Here is a 14,969-nt window from a genome sequence, read left to right on the forward strand (position 1 = left end):
GATTAAGACTGTGAGCCTCGAGAGGAACAGGGACTGCGTCCAACCTAATTTGCGTGAATCCACCCCAGTGCTTAGTACAGGGCTTAAAAATACCACAGTTCTTATTGTTATTATTGCTACTATTATCATAGTGGAAAGAGCAGAGGACTGGGAATTAGAGGACCTGCGTTCTAATCCCAGTTCTGCCAATTTTTTTGCTCTGTGACCTTGGGCAAGTCACTTAACTTTTCTGAGCCTCAGTTCTCCTGTTCTCCCTCCTACTTACACTGTGAACCTCACGTGAGACAGGGACCGTGTCCAAGTTAATTCACTTGTATCTCCCCCAGCACTTAGAACGGTGTCTGACATTCTGTAAGTGCTAAACAAATTTATTAAGTGCCGTCGAGTCGTTTCCAATTCATAGCGACTCCTTGGATATACTTTCTTCAGAATGTCCTGTCCTCTGCCATAATCCACAAATACCACTAAAAAAGAACCCCAAACGGCAGGAAAGAGTAGAACTTCCCACCCGACAGGGAATGCTTTCTTGGTCCCTGGGGAATCTATCAGGAAAGGGGGAACGGAAGCAGTGTGGCCCAGTGGATAAAGAGTCAGAAGGACCTGGATTCTAATCCCGGCTCCACCACTTGCCTGCTGTGTGATCTTGGGCGAGTCACTTCACTCTCTGTGCCTCAATTACCTCATCTGTAAAATGAGGATTAAGATTGTGAGCCTCAGGTGGGACAGGGACTGTGTTAAACCCAATCACCTTGTGTCTACCCCAGTTCTTAGTACAGTGACTGGTGTATAATAAGCCGTTAACAAATAGCGTAATTATTATGTCTCCCCCTCTAGACTGCGAGCTCACTGTGGGAAGGGAATGTGTCTATTGTTATATCGTACTCTTCCAAGTGCTTAGTATACAAATGTACATCGCCTTGATTCTATTTATTTGCTATTGTTTTAACGAGATGTTCATCCCCTTGATTCTATTTATTGCTACTGTTCTTGTCTGTCCATCTCCCCCAATTAAGCCCGTCAGAGGGCAGGGACTGTCTCCATCCGTTACCGATTTGTACATTCCAAGCGTTTAGTACAGTGCTCTGCACATAGTAAGCGCTCAATAAATACTAGTGAATGAATGAACGCTTTGCCCCCAGTAAGCACTCAGTAAATATGATTGAATGAATGAATAAATGGAAATGAGAGGCTGGACTGAACCGTCTCAAGCTTCCCGCTGCACGTTCGGTCATATTTCCAAAGGAAATATGGAGGTCACAGGCTGGAGGTTTCGGCCTCCAGAACTGGGGCATCTGCCCACCCCCTCCCTGTCCCACTCCTCGAATTTCTGGGGCCAGAACCGGGGAGGATGTTATAGGCGACCGGTGGCCCGGGGCAGGGGAAGCGCCGGCTCGATCCGCTGAGCTCTCTCTCGGATTGCTTCTGACGTTTAAAAACTCAATTACCCTCTCGCTGCCTTGTCCGTCCGTTCCGGCGAGTTATTTTTGTGACTGGCCCCTTACCACGGCAGACCCCCGAGACCGCCACGCTCCACGCCTTTAGGATGAGCCCTTCAACCCGGCGCATCGCTGTCACACGCGTGTCCGGGCTCATTGCGGGTCCGTGACGGGGAAGACTTTCGGGGCAAAGGAGCCCAGAGTCCAGCTGGGCCCAGAGGGGCGGAGAGGGCGGAGGGGCCTCTGCTTCAACCGGGGTGGCCAGAGGGTCGCAGCGTGGCTCAGTGAAAAGAGCACGGGCTTGGGAGTCAGAGGTCATGGGTTCGAATCTCAGCTCTGCCACTTGTCAGCTGTGTGACTGTGGGCAGGTCACTTCACTTCTCTGGGCCTCAGTTACCTCATCTGTATAATGGGGATTAAGACTGTGAGCCTCATGTGGGACAATAATACTGTTGGTATTTGTTAAGCGCTTACTATGTGCAGAGCACTGTTCTAAGCGCTGGGGTAGACACAGGGGAATCAGGTTGTCCCACGTGGGGCTCACAGTCTTCATCCCCATTTTACAGATGAGGGAACTGAGGCACCGAGAAGTGAAGTGACTTGCCCAAAGTCACACAGCTGACGAGTGGCCGAGCCGGGATTCGAACCCATGACCTCTGACTCCAAAGCCCGTGCTCTTTCCGCTGCGCCACGCTGCTTCTAAAAAGGAAGGCAGAGAGCGGTAATCAGACAACCTGATTACCCTGTATACCCCAGCGCTTAGAACAGTGCTCTGCACATAGTAAGCGCTTAACAAATACCAACATTATTATTATACCCCGCCTGTCAGCCTGGAAGCTGGATTGGGTGGGAATCTGAAGAGCGTCATGGTACCCGGATCTTGGATCTTGGACCTGGGACATGCAGGGTGGCCTAGTGGAAAGAGCATGGGCCTAGGACTCAGAGGACCTGGGTTCTAATCCCAGCTCTGCCGCGTACCTGCTGTGTGGCCTTGGATAAGTCACTTCACTTCTCTGGGTCTCAGTTCCCTCATGGGTGGAATGTGGATTCAATACCTGTTCTCCCTCCTACTTAGACTGTGAGCCCCATGTGGGACCTGATGATCTTCCATCCAGCTCAGTGCTTAGTACAGTGCTTAGTGGTTGGCTCATAGTAAGCACTTAACAAGTACCATAATAATAACACAGTGCTTGGCACATAGTAAGAGCTTAACAAAAATCATTATTATCATTATTATTATCAGCATTATCATTATTATTATATTAATAATGGTATTTTTAAGTGCTTACTGTGTGCCAGGCTCTATACTAAGTGCTGGGGTAGATACTGCGTGGCTCAGAGGAAAGAACCCGGGCTTGGGAGTCAGAGGTCGTGGGTTCTAATCCCGGCTCCGCCGCTTGCCAGTTGTGTGACTTTGGGCAAGTCACTTAACTTCTCTGTGCCTCAGCGTCCTCATCTGTGAAATGGGGATGAAAACTGTGAGCCCCAAGTGGGACAACCTGATCACCTTGTATCCCCAGCGCTTAGAACAGTGCTTTGCACATAGTAAGCGCTTAACAAATACCACCATTTTTTAATTTTTATTTTTATACAGTCAAATCGAGGTGGACACAGTCCCTGTCCCACGTGGGGCTCACAGTCTCATTTTACAGATGAGATAACTGAGGCCCAGAGAAGTGAAGTGACTTGCCCAGGATCACACAGCGGACCAGTGGCGGAGCCAGGATTAAAATCTACGACCTTTTGTTTCTCAGGTCCGTGTTCTATCCACTACGCCATGCTGTTTATTATTTTTATTGTCATTCGGTCCTGCCAAGGACAGTCCCCTCCTCCACATCCTCCAACTTCCCGGCTCCAGGGTCTCAGAGCCGGGAGCCATCCCCCTTTTAGGGGGGTCTCTCTTCCTTCAGCTGCTTGGTGGGAGGCCAGGGGGCTGTGCCCCTGGAACAGAGTGGCGGAAGATATTTCTCCTCAATAATTATAATAATAGAAATAACTGTGACATTGGTTAAGTACTTATTGGGTGCCAAGCATTGTACTAAACCCTGGAGTAGACACAAGTCAATCAGTCGTACTTACTGAGTGCTTACTGTGCGCAGAGCATTGGGAAAGTACAATGCAGTACAGTTGGTAGGCATGTTCCCTGCCTACAGCAATCTTGCAATTTAGGTCAGATACAGTTCCTGACTCACAGGGAGCTCACAATCTAACTGAGGGAAAAGAGAATAGGTAGTCATCCATTCATTCTTATTTATTGAGCATTTACTGCGTGCAAAGCACTGTACTAAGCGCTTGGGATGGATGCATTCCTTGCCCACAAAGAGCTTGAATCCCCATTTTACAGAATAAGGGAACAGGGGCACCGAGACGTGCCTTGCCCAAGGCCACACAGTGGGCGAGGGGCAGAGCTAGGATATCTGTAAATTATCTGTTTCTATTCATGTCTCTCTCCCCTCCTGACTGTGAGCTCACCGTGGACGGCTCACCGTGGACGGGAAATGTTTTTCCAACTCTATTGTCCCATACTCACCGAAGCGCTTCGAATAGTGCTCTGCAAACGGTAAGTGTTGGGAAGCAGCATGGCCTAGTGAATAGAACATGGGCCTGGGAGTCAGGCCTGGGTTCTAATTTTGGCCCTGCCGTATGTCCGCTGTGGGAACCTGGGCAGTCATTTCACTTCTAAGTGCTTCAGTTACCTCATCTGTAAATTGGGGGGTTAAGACTGTAAACCCCATGTGGGACAGTGACCCTGTCTAACCTTTTATCGTCCCCAGCACTGAAGCTCACTGCGGGCAGGGAACATGTTATATCGTCTTCTCCCGAAACACTCACTACAGGACGCTGCCCACAGTAACCGCTCAATAAATACGATTGACTGACTGGCACATAGTAAATGCTTACCAAAGTAAGAAGATAAAAACTCGATAAATGCCATTGATCAATAGATTCTCTGGCTCCCAGGCCTTGGCTCTTTCCACCGGGCCACACGGCTCTTCCTCCAGGTGACGTCGAGCGGTGGCTGGACTGGAGAGGGAACCCCCAGACTATTCATGTTTCACAACCAGACCGCCCCCTACACACGCACAGCTCACCGCCAGGTGTTCCCCTCCTATCCTCCTGCACACGTGCGCACCTCCAGCACGTACACACATGCCCACCCTCGTGCTTCCCTGGCCGCCGAGCCCCTTGTGTGCCTTTCGGGGGGGGGTGGCTCTTCCCTGCTGTTTCTCAGTGATTTCGCTGTCACATTTTCCCGCTTTCCAGCGAGAACATATTAAACAAAGGAGCGACCTCCCGAGCACGGATTGCTATTGTTAGAGAAACAATTCCCGGGAAATCATTCCCCATAATTTCAGCTTTGTCTCCTCTCCGCTCGAGGAGGGCATTGATGTATTGACTTGGGGAGGATGGGGTTGGGGGAGAGGCTGGGGGAGACTCGGGGGGACTTAGGAGGTGGGGCAAGAGTGACAAGGATCCAGAGACCAGAAGTCCTGAGGGTTACAGGGCAGGTTTACCCCAGGGGAGGTATCTGGCCGACTATCACTCTCCCCACTTTTTTTTATGATATTTGTTAAGCACTTACTATATGCCACGCACTGTACTAAGAGCTGGAGTAGATGCAAGCTAATCAGGTTGGACAAAGTCCATGTTCCACATCAGGCTCACAGTCTTAATCCCCATTGTATAGATGAGGAAACTGAGGTATAGAGAAGTTAAGCGGCTTGCCCAACGCCATGCAGCGGACAAGCAGAGCCGGGATTAGAACCCGGGTCCTTCTGACTCCCAGAGCTATGCTCAATCCCCTAGGCATTACTGCTTCTGCTTCAAAGCCTTATTAAAAGCACATCTCCTCCAAGAGGCCTTCCCCGACTAAGCCCTCATTTCCTCTTCTCCCAGTCCCTTCTGTGATACCTCCGTACTTGGATAATTTACTTTATTTACCCCTCCCTCAGCCCCACAGCTCTTTAGTACATATCCATAATTTATTTCTTTATATTAATGTCTTCTTCCCCCCTTGACTGTAAACTCTTTGTGGGCAGTGAATGTGCCCACCAAATTGGTTGTACTGTACTCTCAATAAATGCAATTGAGCTCTTACGATGTGCAGAGCACTGTACTAACTGCTTGGAAAAGGGCGATACAGCATTAAGCAGTGACATTTCCTGCCCATAACTCCCAAGTGCTTAGTACAGTGCTCTGCACGCAGTAAGTGCTCAATAAATGCAATTGGTTGATTGATTGATTGATTGATTGGCAAGGGCGGCAGGACCACCTTAAAATGGGAAAAGCATTTCCCAAAGTTCCTTCGGCTCTGCCTGCAGCATCTGCCCCATCAAAAAAAACTAGGTTTCTGTTTTGCCGGAAGTAATAATAATAATAATGATAATGTTGGTATTTGTTAAGTGCTTACTTTGTGCAGAGCACTGTTCTAAGCGCTGGGGTAGATATAGGGTAATCAGGTTGTCCCACGTGAGGCTCACAGTTAATCCCCATTTTACAGATGAGGTAACTGAGGCACAGAGAATAATAATAATAATGTTGGTATTTGTTAAGTGCTTACTATGTGCCAAGCACTGTTCTAAGTGCTGGGGTAATAATAATAATAATGTTGGTACTTGTTAAGCGCTTACTATGTGCCGAGCACTATTCTAAGCGCTGGGGTAGACACAGGGGAATCAGGTTGTCCCACGTGGGGTTCCCAGTCTTAATCCCCATTTTACAGATGAGGTAACTGAGGCACAGACACAGGGTCATCAGGTTGTCCCACGTGGGGCTCACAGTCTTAATCCCCATTTTACAGATGAGGTAACTGAGGCACAGACACAGGGTCATCAGGTTGTCCCACGTGGGGCTCACAGTCTTAATCCCCATTTTACAGATGAGGTAACCGAGGCACAGAGAAGTTAAGTGACTTGTCAACCGTCACACAGCTGACGAGTGGCAGAGCCGGGTTTCGAACACATGACCTCTGACTCCCAAGCCCGGGCTCTTTCCACTGAGCCACGCTGCTTCTCTACCCACCCACCCTTCCTGAGTGGGTGCCGGCTGGGGAGGTGGGAGTGGGTGGCTGCCTGTTTATCCATTCATTCATTCAATCATATTTACTGAGTGCTTGCCGTGTGTAGAACTGTACTAAGCGCTAGGGAAAGAACAGTACAGCAATAAGGGGAGGCAATCCCTACCCACAACGAGCTCACAGTCTAGAGACACTGGACATTAAGCCCCCTGTCACCCCTGTCACCCCAGAAGCAGCGTGGCTCAGCGGAAAGAGCACGGGCTTTGGAGTCAGAGGTCATGGGTTCGAATCCCGGCTCGGCCACTCGTCAGCTGTGTGACTTCGGGCGAGTCACTTCACTTCTCGGTGCCTCAGTGACCTCATCTGTAAAATGGGGACGAAGACTGCGAGCCCCACGTGGGACAACCCGATTGCCCTGTGTCTACCCCAGCGCTTAGAACAGTGCTCGGCACATAGTAAGCGCTTAACAAATACCAACATTATTATTATTATCATTACCCCAGAGGCCTCGGCAGGGGCTCTCAGACAATCTTCCCTTAAGGAGAAGGGGGATGACAGGGCCCTGTTGTTGGGTCGGTCAATGAACTACGACCCCGCAGGATGAGTTGAGGGAGGGGCTTTTCCCAGATGTTCTCAGAGCCGGGGACCCCCCCGGCCCCGCCCCCACTTACCTTCCCCAACCCTTCCCACCCGGTGGAGAATATGAAGAGGGTGGACAGGTGACGTACCTGCCCAGCCTCTCTTGGCCTTAATGTCCACCTGCCTCCAGGTATCAGCCTGGTCAGGAAGCAGAAAACCGAATGGAAAAAGCCAGAACTTCCTCTGGAAGACCGTCCAACAGTTTGGGCCGGCGGTAAGCTAATCGGGCTCTGGACAGTACGCACGGTGGACTGAGATGTAGTGTTGTCCAACTTTCTTTATAGCTGGGCTGGGGTCTCTGTCCTCCCTGCTCTCCCCCCTCCCTCCTGGGTCAGATTCCAGACAGGGTCAATTTTAAATGCCCCCTGCCTCCCCCTGCCAGACTCAGTGTGTGGGTTGGGACGGGGTAGGAGGAGGGGGAGAGAGAGAGAGGTGGAGAAAGAGAGTGTCCCGTATCCCAGTCAGAACTTCAACCCCTCAAAAGCAAATGAGGAGCAAAAGCCCTCATTTCCCCTACTTCCTCTCCCCCATCTGAATCCCCATTGCACAAGGATTTGTACCTTTTATTCACCCCAATCTTGGCGCCCCAGCTCTTAGGTGCATAACTGTAATTTATTTTAATGTCCGTCTCCCCGCTTTAGACCGTAAGCTCACTGTGGGCAGGGAATGTGTCTACCCACTCTGTTGTACTGTGTTCTCCCAAGCACTTTAATACACTGCTCTGCGTATAGCGCTCGATAAATGTCATTGATTGATTGATTGGTATAATTGTTTGAGAGCAGAGATTGTGTCTTCTCCCTCTGTCCTTCCCCTAGTGCCCAGTTTGGTGGGGGTGATGGGGTTTGGGGGGGGAAGAGGGTGTGTGTGTGTGTCTTGTCTCCCAACAAAACACGGGCCAGGGAGGCAAAAGGTCATGGTTTCTAATCCAGCTCCACTACTTTTCTGTTGTTTGACCTAGGGCAAGTCACTTCACTTCTCTGTGCCTCAGTTTCCTCATTTGTAAAAAGGGGATTGAGATTGTGAGCCCCATGTGGGACAGTGACTGTGTCCAACCCGATTTGCTTGTATCTACCCCAGAACTTAGGACAGTGCCTGGCACACAGTAAGCACTCAATAAATGCCATTATTATCATTGTTATTACTATTAATAATAATAGTCTCATCCCTCCAGGAAGGAATTGTGTCTTTCCCTCTCCCTCCCTTCAAGACTCTGTCCACAGTGGCCACTGCAGCGCTGCTGATGACGCCTGGTCCTGCAAGGAGGAAATGAACTAAAATCAGCATCATCATCCCTGGACACTTACATGGTAAATCAAGAACCCCCCCCCCCCCCAGGAGTCCCGTTGGGCGGTTGGTGCCTGCTCATGGGCTGGGTCAGGTGGGCTGGCTCAGGGCCAAAGATTCCCCCTTGCTCTGGTCAGTCTCATGGCGGTAATAATAATAATGTTGGTATTTGTTAAGCGCTTACTATGTGCAGAGCACTGTTCTAAGCGCTGGGGTAGATACAGGGTAATCAGGTTGTCCCATGTGAAGCTCACAGTTAATCCCCATTTTACAGAAGAGGTCACTGAGGCACAGAGAAGTGAAGTGACTTGCCCACAGTCACACAGCTGACAAGTGACAGAGCCGGATGTCGAACCCATGACCTCTGACTCCAAAGCCCAGGCTCTTTCCACTGAGCCATGCTGCTTCCCCGGCGGTAGCCCCAGCCCGCCCAGACCCAGCGTTTCCTAAGTTATTCAGAGAGCCTCCTCGCTGCCATCGGCATCTCCGGCTGCATGCTAATGGGATGCCAGCTTGTTTTAAGTGACAAAGTGAACGAGCCTCCTCCTTTCATCGTCCCCAGAGCCTTCAGTGCTTCCTTCCTCCTCCAAACTCTACCTGCCTTTACTCAGGCACGCCAGAATAGGATCCTGGATCCGTTCCAGTCAAGCCAGGCCAGGGCAGTCAGGGCAGGCCAGAGCAGCCTGCCCCTCACCGGATGGAACCATGCAGAATTACCAGGCAGGCAAAGAGAGACCCAAAGCTCTGGATTTGACCCCTGACCCAATCAATCAATCGATGGTATTTACTGAGTGCTTACCGTGTGCAGAGCCCTGTACTAAGAGCTTGGGAGAATACAATATAACGACAAAGCAGATTCATTCCTTGTCTACAACGAGCTTACCATCTAGGGGAGGGGCCTTAAAGTCTACCGGGGAACGCTGTTCTCCAGGAACAGATTTTCATGATGATTGAACACTGATAGTTGGCCTTGCTATAGAATCATGACGACTGATGCTTGAACATTAGTGGGGAGGGCTTGATTTTTTTTTCCAAGATTTGTCACCTAGAGTTTGCTGCTTCAACCATCAATCAATCAGTGGTATTTATTGGGTGCTTTCTGTGTGCACTAAGTACACGGGAGAGTACAATAGAATTGGTGGGCACAACTTTGGTAGACAGCCCCTCCCCTAGCTCCTAGGTCACCCAAACTTCCTGAACATTTCTCAACCCCCTGACCTCCATCAGCCCCGCAGTCCTCCCAACTCTTTGGCCTCCCCTCAGTTCCCAAACCCCATCAAGTTTCCTGACCTCTCCTCAACTTCCCAACCCCCGACTTCCCCTCAGCTCTCCAACCCCTCCTCAGCTCCCTGACCCCACCATCTCTCTGACCTCCCATCAGCTCTCTGACCCCTCCTCAGTTCCCCAGCCCCCCACTTCTCTGACTCCCCCTCAGTTCCTTGACCCTTCTTCAGCTCCCCCAGTTCTCTGACTTCCCTCAGTTCCCTGACCGTTCCTTAGCTTCCCAGCTCCTCCAGTTCTCTAACTTCCCCTCAGATCTCTGAGCGCCACTCACCTCCCCATGCTCCCTCAGTTCTCTGACTTCCCCTCAGCTCTGTGACCCCCCTCCTCAGCTCCTTTTTCTCTCCTCTGCCGCTGTCTCTAGCTGCTGTACCTGGGCACTCCCTCCTACCTCAACTCGCTGCTGTCTTTCTACAACCCAGTCCACACACTTCATTCCTCTAATGCCAGCCTACTCACTGTATCTCCATCTCATCTATCTCACTACCGACTCACAGCCCTGCCCTGCCTCTAGTCTGGAACTCCCTCCCTACTCAAATCTCAAAGACAATGACTCTCCCCTCCTTCAAAGCCTTATTGAAGGCACATCTCCTCCAAGAGACCATGACTAGGCCATCCTTTCCTCTTCCCCTGCTCCATTCTGCATCACCCTGAGTTGCTCTCTTTATTCATCCCCCTCCCCAGCCCTGCAGCACTTATGTACATAACTGTAATTTATTTATTTATATTAATGTCTGTCTTCCCCTCTAGACTGTAAGCTCATTGTGGGCTGGGAATATGTCTGTTTATTGTTATATTGTAGTCTCCCAAATGCTTAATACATTGCTCTGCACACAGTAAGCGCTCAGTAAATCCGATTGAATGAATGAATGAATGAACCTCCTCTGGCCATCTACTCTAGTCTTGGCCTTTGGTTCCCCAGACCAGGGCCTGGTTCTGCTCGGGTCTGTCGTGGACCTCACAAACTGCAGTTATCCTGTTCACCGATGAGGATTAGCAATTCCTAGGGAAAGGTAATTTATTCAGTTGTGCGCAAAGGAGCAGCCGGATCACTAATACAAAGCTGGCTTACTGTGGCCTGTTGTATTAGGCATCTAATTCCTGGGAAAACACCTCTAGGAACACTCAGCCACCTCCAAAATGAATTGGATCATTAATTAAATCCACTTCTCGCTGATGAAACTGAAACCTGATCGGCTTTCAGGGAAATGAGGCTCCATGAGTGAGGGAATCCCAGTGGAGAGGGAGGGACTCCCGGCTTCCACGGCCCAAGTCTAGGCAGTGTGGGCCTGTGCGGTGCCGACCTGTGCAGTGCGGGTCTGACCGGTTTGGACCTGTTGATATCTGACTCCCCTCTAGACTTGTAAGTTCACCGTGGGCAGAGAACATGTCTGCTAACTCTGTTGTATTAGTACAGAACTCTGCACACAGTAAGTGCTCAGTAAATACCCTGATTGAGCAGCGTAGACCTGTGTAATGAAGATCTTTAGAATGAGGGCCTGTGCAGTGCAAGTCTGAGCACTGCAGACCTGTGCAGTGAGTGAGGGCTCGAAGGTAGGTCGGTACAGTGTGGGCCTGAGCAGAGCAGGTCTATGGGGTGTGGATTTGAGCAGTGTGGACCTGTGCAGTGCAGCCAGGATCTACGCAGTGTGGGTCTGTGCTTTATTGCACCCCTCCAATCCCTTAGTACAGTGCTCTGCACAAAGTAAACACCCAGTAAATACCACTGATTGATTGAATGCAGTGCTGGTTCTTTTAGTGAGGGACTGTGTAATCCATTGTGGGCCTGTGCAGTGCAGGGCTGTGGTGTGGGACTGTGCAGTGTGGGTCTGTGCTGTGTGAACTTGTTCAACACTAGTTGCCTCGCCGTCTTCTTTCCCCAGGGCCCTGGGTTTTCAATCCGAGTCACCAAGTCCGTTAATCAATCCATCAATCGGATTTATTGAGCGTTTACTGTTCATTCATTCATTGAATTGTATTTATTGAGCGCTTACTGTGTGCAAAGCACTGTACTAAGCCCTTGGGAGAGTACAATAAAACAATAGACACATTCCCTGCCCACAAGGAGTTTACAGTCTAGAGAGGGAGACAGAAATTAATATAAAGAAATAAATTACAGATATGGACATAAGAATCAAGCAACCGTATTTTTAATGGTATTTGTTAAGCGCTTACTATGTGTCAAACACTGTTCCAAGCACTAGAATAGTATGAGTCCCTGAGTCCCTGCCCCACATGGGGCTCACACTCAGAGTAGAGCTAGGGTTTATTGAGCGCTTATTGTATGCACAGCACTGTACTAAGTGCTTGGGAGAGTATAGTACAATAAACACATTCCCTGCCTACAACAAGCTTACAGTCTAGAAGGAGAATCAGTCAATCAGTAGTATTTACTGAGTGCTTTTTCTGTGAAAAGTACTGTACTAAGCACTTGGAAAAGTCCAATACAACAGACTTGGTAGACAAAATCCCTGCCCAGAAGGAGCTTCCAGTCTGGAGGAGAAGGGAGGGAACAGCTGTCTTGAGCCCCTTTCCAGGGCCATGGAGCCCCCCAGGGATGTTGGCACCTGGGCAAAACCTGTCAAACGCCCTTTCCCACCCCAGGGTTGGCCCATGGGGTGAATGAAGTGGAAGACCCACTCTTAACTTCTGGTCATTCATTCAATCATATTTGTTAAGCACTTATGTGTGCAAAGCACTGTACTAAACACTTGGAGAGTAGAATATAACAATAAACAGACACATTCCCTGCCCACAATGAGCTTATGGTCCAGAGAGGGCAAGAGGCTCACCTAAAGCCACACAGCTTACTCTGGCAGAGTCAAGAATGGAACCATGTCTCCCAACATCCAGCCCCAGATTCTCCCCCAGACAGTCCTGGCGGGGATCAGCCTCGACCCAAGAGCCCGGGAGAACAGCGGAATCTGGGGTCCCTTCCCCCACCTTTTCTAAGGCTCTCTGATTAATAGGAGGCCAGGCCAGAAAAAAAAAGAAGAAAGGTTACAAACAATTCATATAACAAGCCCAGGAAAGATCATATATCTTCGGAGATTTATTCAATTTCATTTCCAAAGTTGGTTATAAATCAGAACCTCCCCACCGTACCCGCCTCCTCTGTTTGAGACTCTCTCCAATATTCTCCACAGCCAATTATTCAATACCAGGGCCGTCACAGATGTAATCCTCTCCACGGTTGGGGAGGCTCATCTGGGGACCTGTCCAGAGGCAGGGGAATGGAGTAAGTGATCTCTCTCTCCTTCTCTTTCTCCCTTCCCTCCTTTCTCCCTCCTCTCTTTCTTCTCTCCCTCCTTCTCTTCCTCCCTCTCCTCACTTCCTCTTTCTCCCTTCCTCTCCTCCTTCCTTCTCCCCCTCCCTATATCCCTCCTACTCTTTCTCTTCTATTCTTCCTCTCTCCCTCCCACTGTCCCCCTTCTCTCTTTCTCACTCTTCCTCTCTCTCTCCCTCTTTCTTCCTCTCTCTCCCTCTCTCTCCCTCCCTATTTCCTTCTCTAATTCTTGCTCTTCCTCTTTCCCTCTTTCTCCCTCTCCCTCTCCCTCCCTTTCTGACTCCCTTCTTCCTCCCCCTCCTTCCTTCTCTCCTTCTCTATATGACTCTCTCTCTCCCCTCTTCTTCTTCTTCTTTCTCTTCCTCCCTTTCTCCCTCTTCACCCTGTCCTCCCAACTCCACCCTCTCCACTCTGAGGATTCCAGGAGTCTAGTCATGGAGAGGACGGGCACAGAGGAGGAAGGGGGATGGAGCAGGAGTGTGGGGCATGGAGAGTTTCCACCTGACTCTCCCCCTGCCCCACTGCTGATCGGTAAGTTTGGAGCTTGTCTGGTGCCCAGAAAAGCAGTGAAACAGTGGCATCAGGCCTTGGACCCTGGGGCCTGGTGCCTGGTTCTTGGCAGGGGTGAAGGGTAATTCACCCAGCCCAGTACTCACTGGATCTTCCTAACAACGGAACTGATTACGGTGAAACTTTGACTTGATTAGTGATTATTGTCTCCCTGCAGATGCTGCTCACACAGCCCTCTGGATTTTATTTTTGGCCCGAGGGAGGGGCGGGGTTGGGGAGGGGTTTGGAATTAAGGATGCCAGCAGGCAGCTTGAGCCCCAAACAACTAGCCCTGGTCACTCTCCATCCACAGCTCTCCACTGACACCCTGAGTAATGTCCCCAAGAGTCAGCTCCATGGCCTACCCAGCCCAAGATGCTGCCTCTGACAGTAGCACCAGGAATCTTGGAGGAATTGTGTGCTGGGTGCCCTCATGGACATCCACCTTCATGGTAAGGAGTGGATTATCTCAACTCTCCTGACTCCCTCCCTCCTTTCTTGAATCTCCCCCACTGACCCAGCACAGACCATTCTACACCCCTGACTCTCCCCTCTTCATCTCTGACTCTCCCTCCAATGGCCCAGCACAGACCATTCAACACCCCCGCCTCTTCCTCTATTACAGTCTGGTTCAAGGATCTGGCTGTGGGACAGAGATATAGAATCAATATCACAAGCAAAATTATTTAGGAATAATTACCCACATGATACTTGGGGAAATGTGGGCTTTCCAGATGACTCTCAGCAGTCTGGCCCTCTGTAGCGTGGCCATCAGAGGCTTGTCTTACATGTGCTTATTTCTGGCTCTCCACCCAGACACTGCAGAGGTAGTGGGGGGGTTGGGGTGGAGAACGACAGTGACCAAGAGGATGGACATCTTTGGCTTGATCCAGTTCTACAAATGTAACATCCTCCGAGGTGGAGGCGGAGCTGGTGGGCCCGTCTGCTCCATGGGGCCATCTGTGTGTTGTCCGTGCACAGGATGTCCTTGGCGGGCTTGATTCCTCCTCGTGAGTTGGCTATAATCCCACAGTGTATTTGGGGAGTAGAGCTAGGTTATTCCCTATCTGTCCCTCCTTGGATACAAATGTCTTCCAAGCTCACCTATTCTGTATAACTGTTTGGTTCTGCACACCCTCTAGTGACTCAGTGTGGACTGTCCATCACCCTTATCTTCCCTCCTCTATCTCTGACTGTTCCTTCTCCATCCCTAACTCTCTGTCCCGTGAGCCTACATGAACCATTCAACACCCCTGACTTCCTCTCCTCCATTCCTGACTCTCCCCTCTCCAACTATGACTCTCCCCAAGTGACACACTATGGACCATCCAACAGCTTTGACTCTCCCCAACCATGACTCTCCCTGCAGTGACCCATCAAAGACCATCCAATACTCCTAACTCTCCCTTCTCCACCCTGGACCCTCCCTCCAGTGACCCAGCACAGACCAACCCACATCTCTGACTTTCCCCTCTCC

The 14,969-nt window shown here is 50.3% G+C and overlaps 1 long non-coding RNA gene across 1 annotated transcript; it reads right to left on the reverse strand.

Moving 5' to 3' along the window:
* Nucleotides 1–12,696: 12,696 nt before the first annotated feature.
* LOC114815221 lies at nt 12,697–14,768 on the reverse strand. Its single transcript, XR_003762990.2, has 2 exons — nt 14,197–14,768; nt 12,697–12,872 (listed from the first exon to the last, which is right to left on the reverse strand). It is a non-coding gene; the product is annotated as an uncharacterized LOC114815221 (long non-coding RNA).
* Between the last annotated feature and the right edge of the window lie 201 nt (nt 14,769–14,969).

The sequence above is a fragment of the Ornithorhynchus anatinus genome, chromosome 11, assembly GCF_004115215.2.
Source record: "Ornithorhynchus anatinus isolate Pmale09 chromosome 11, mOrnAna1.pri.v4, whole genome shotgun sequence".
Classification (NCBI taxonomy): Eukaryota; Metazoa; Chordata; class Mammalia; order Monotremata; family Ornithorhynchidae; genus Ornithorhynchus; species Ornithorhynchus anatinus.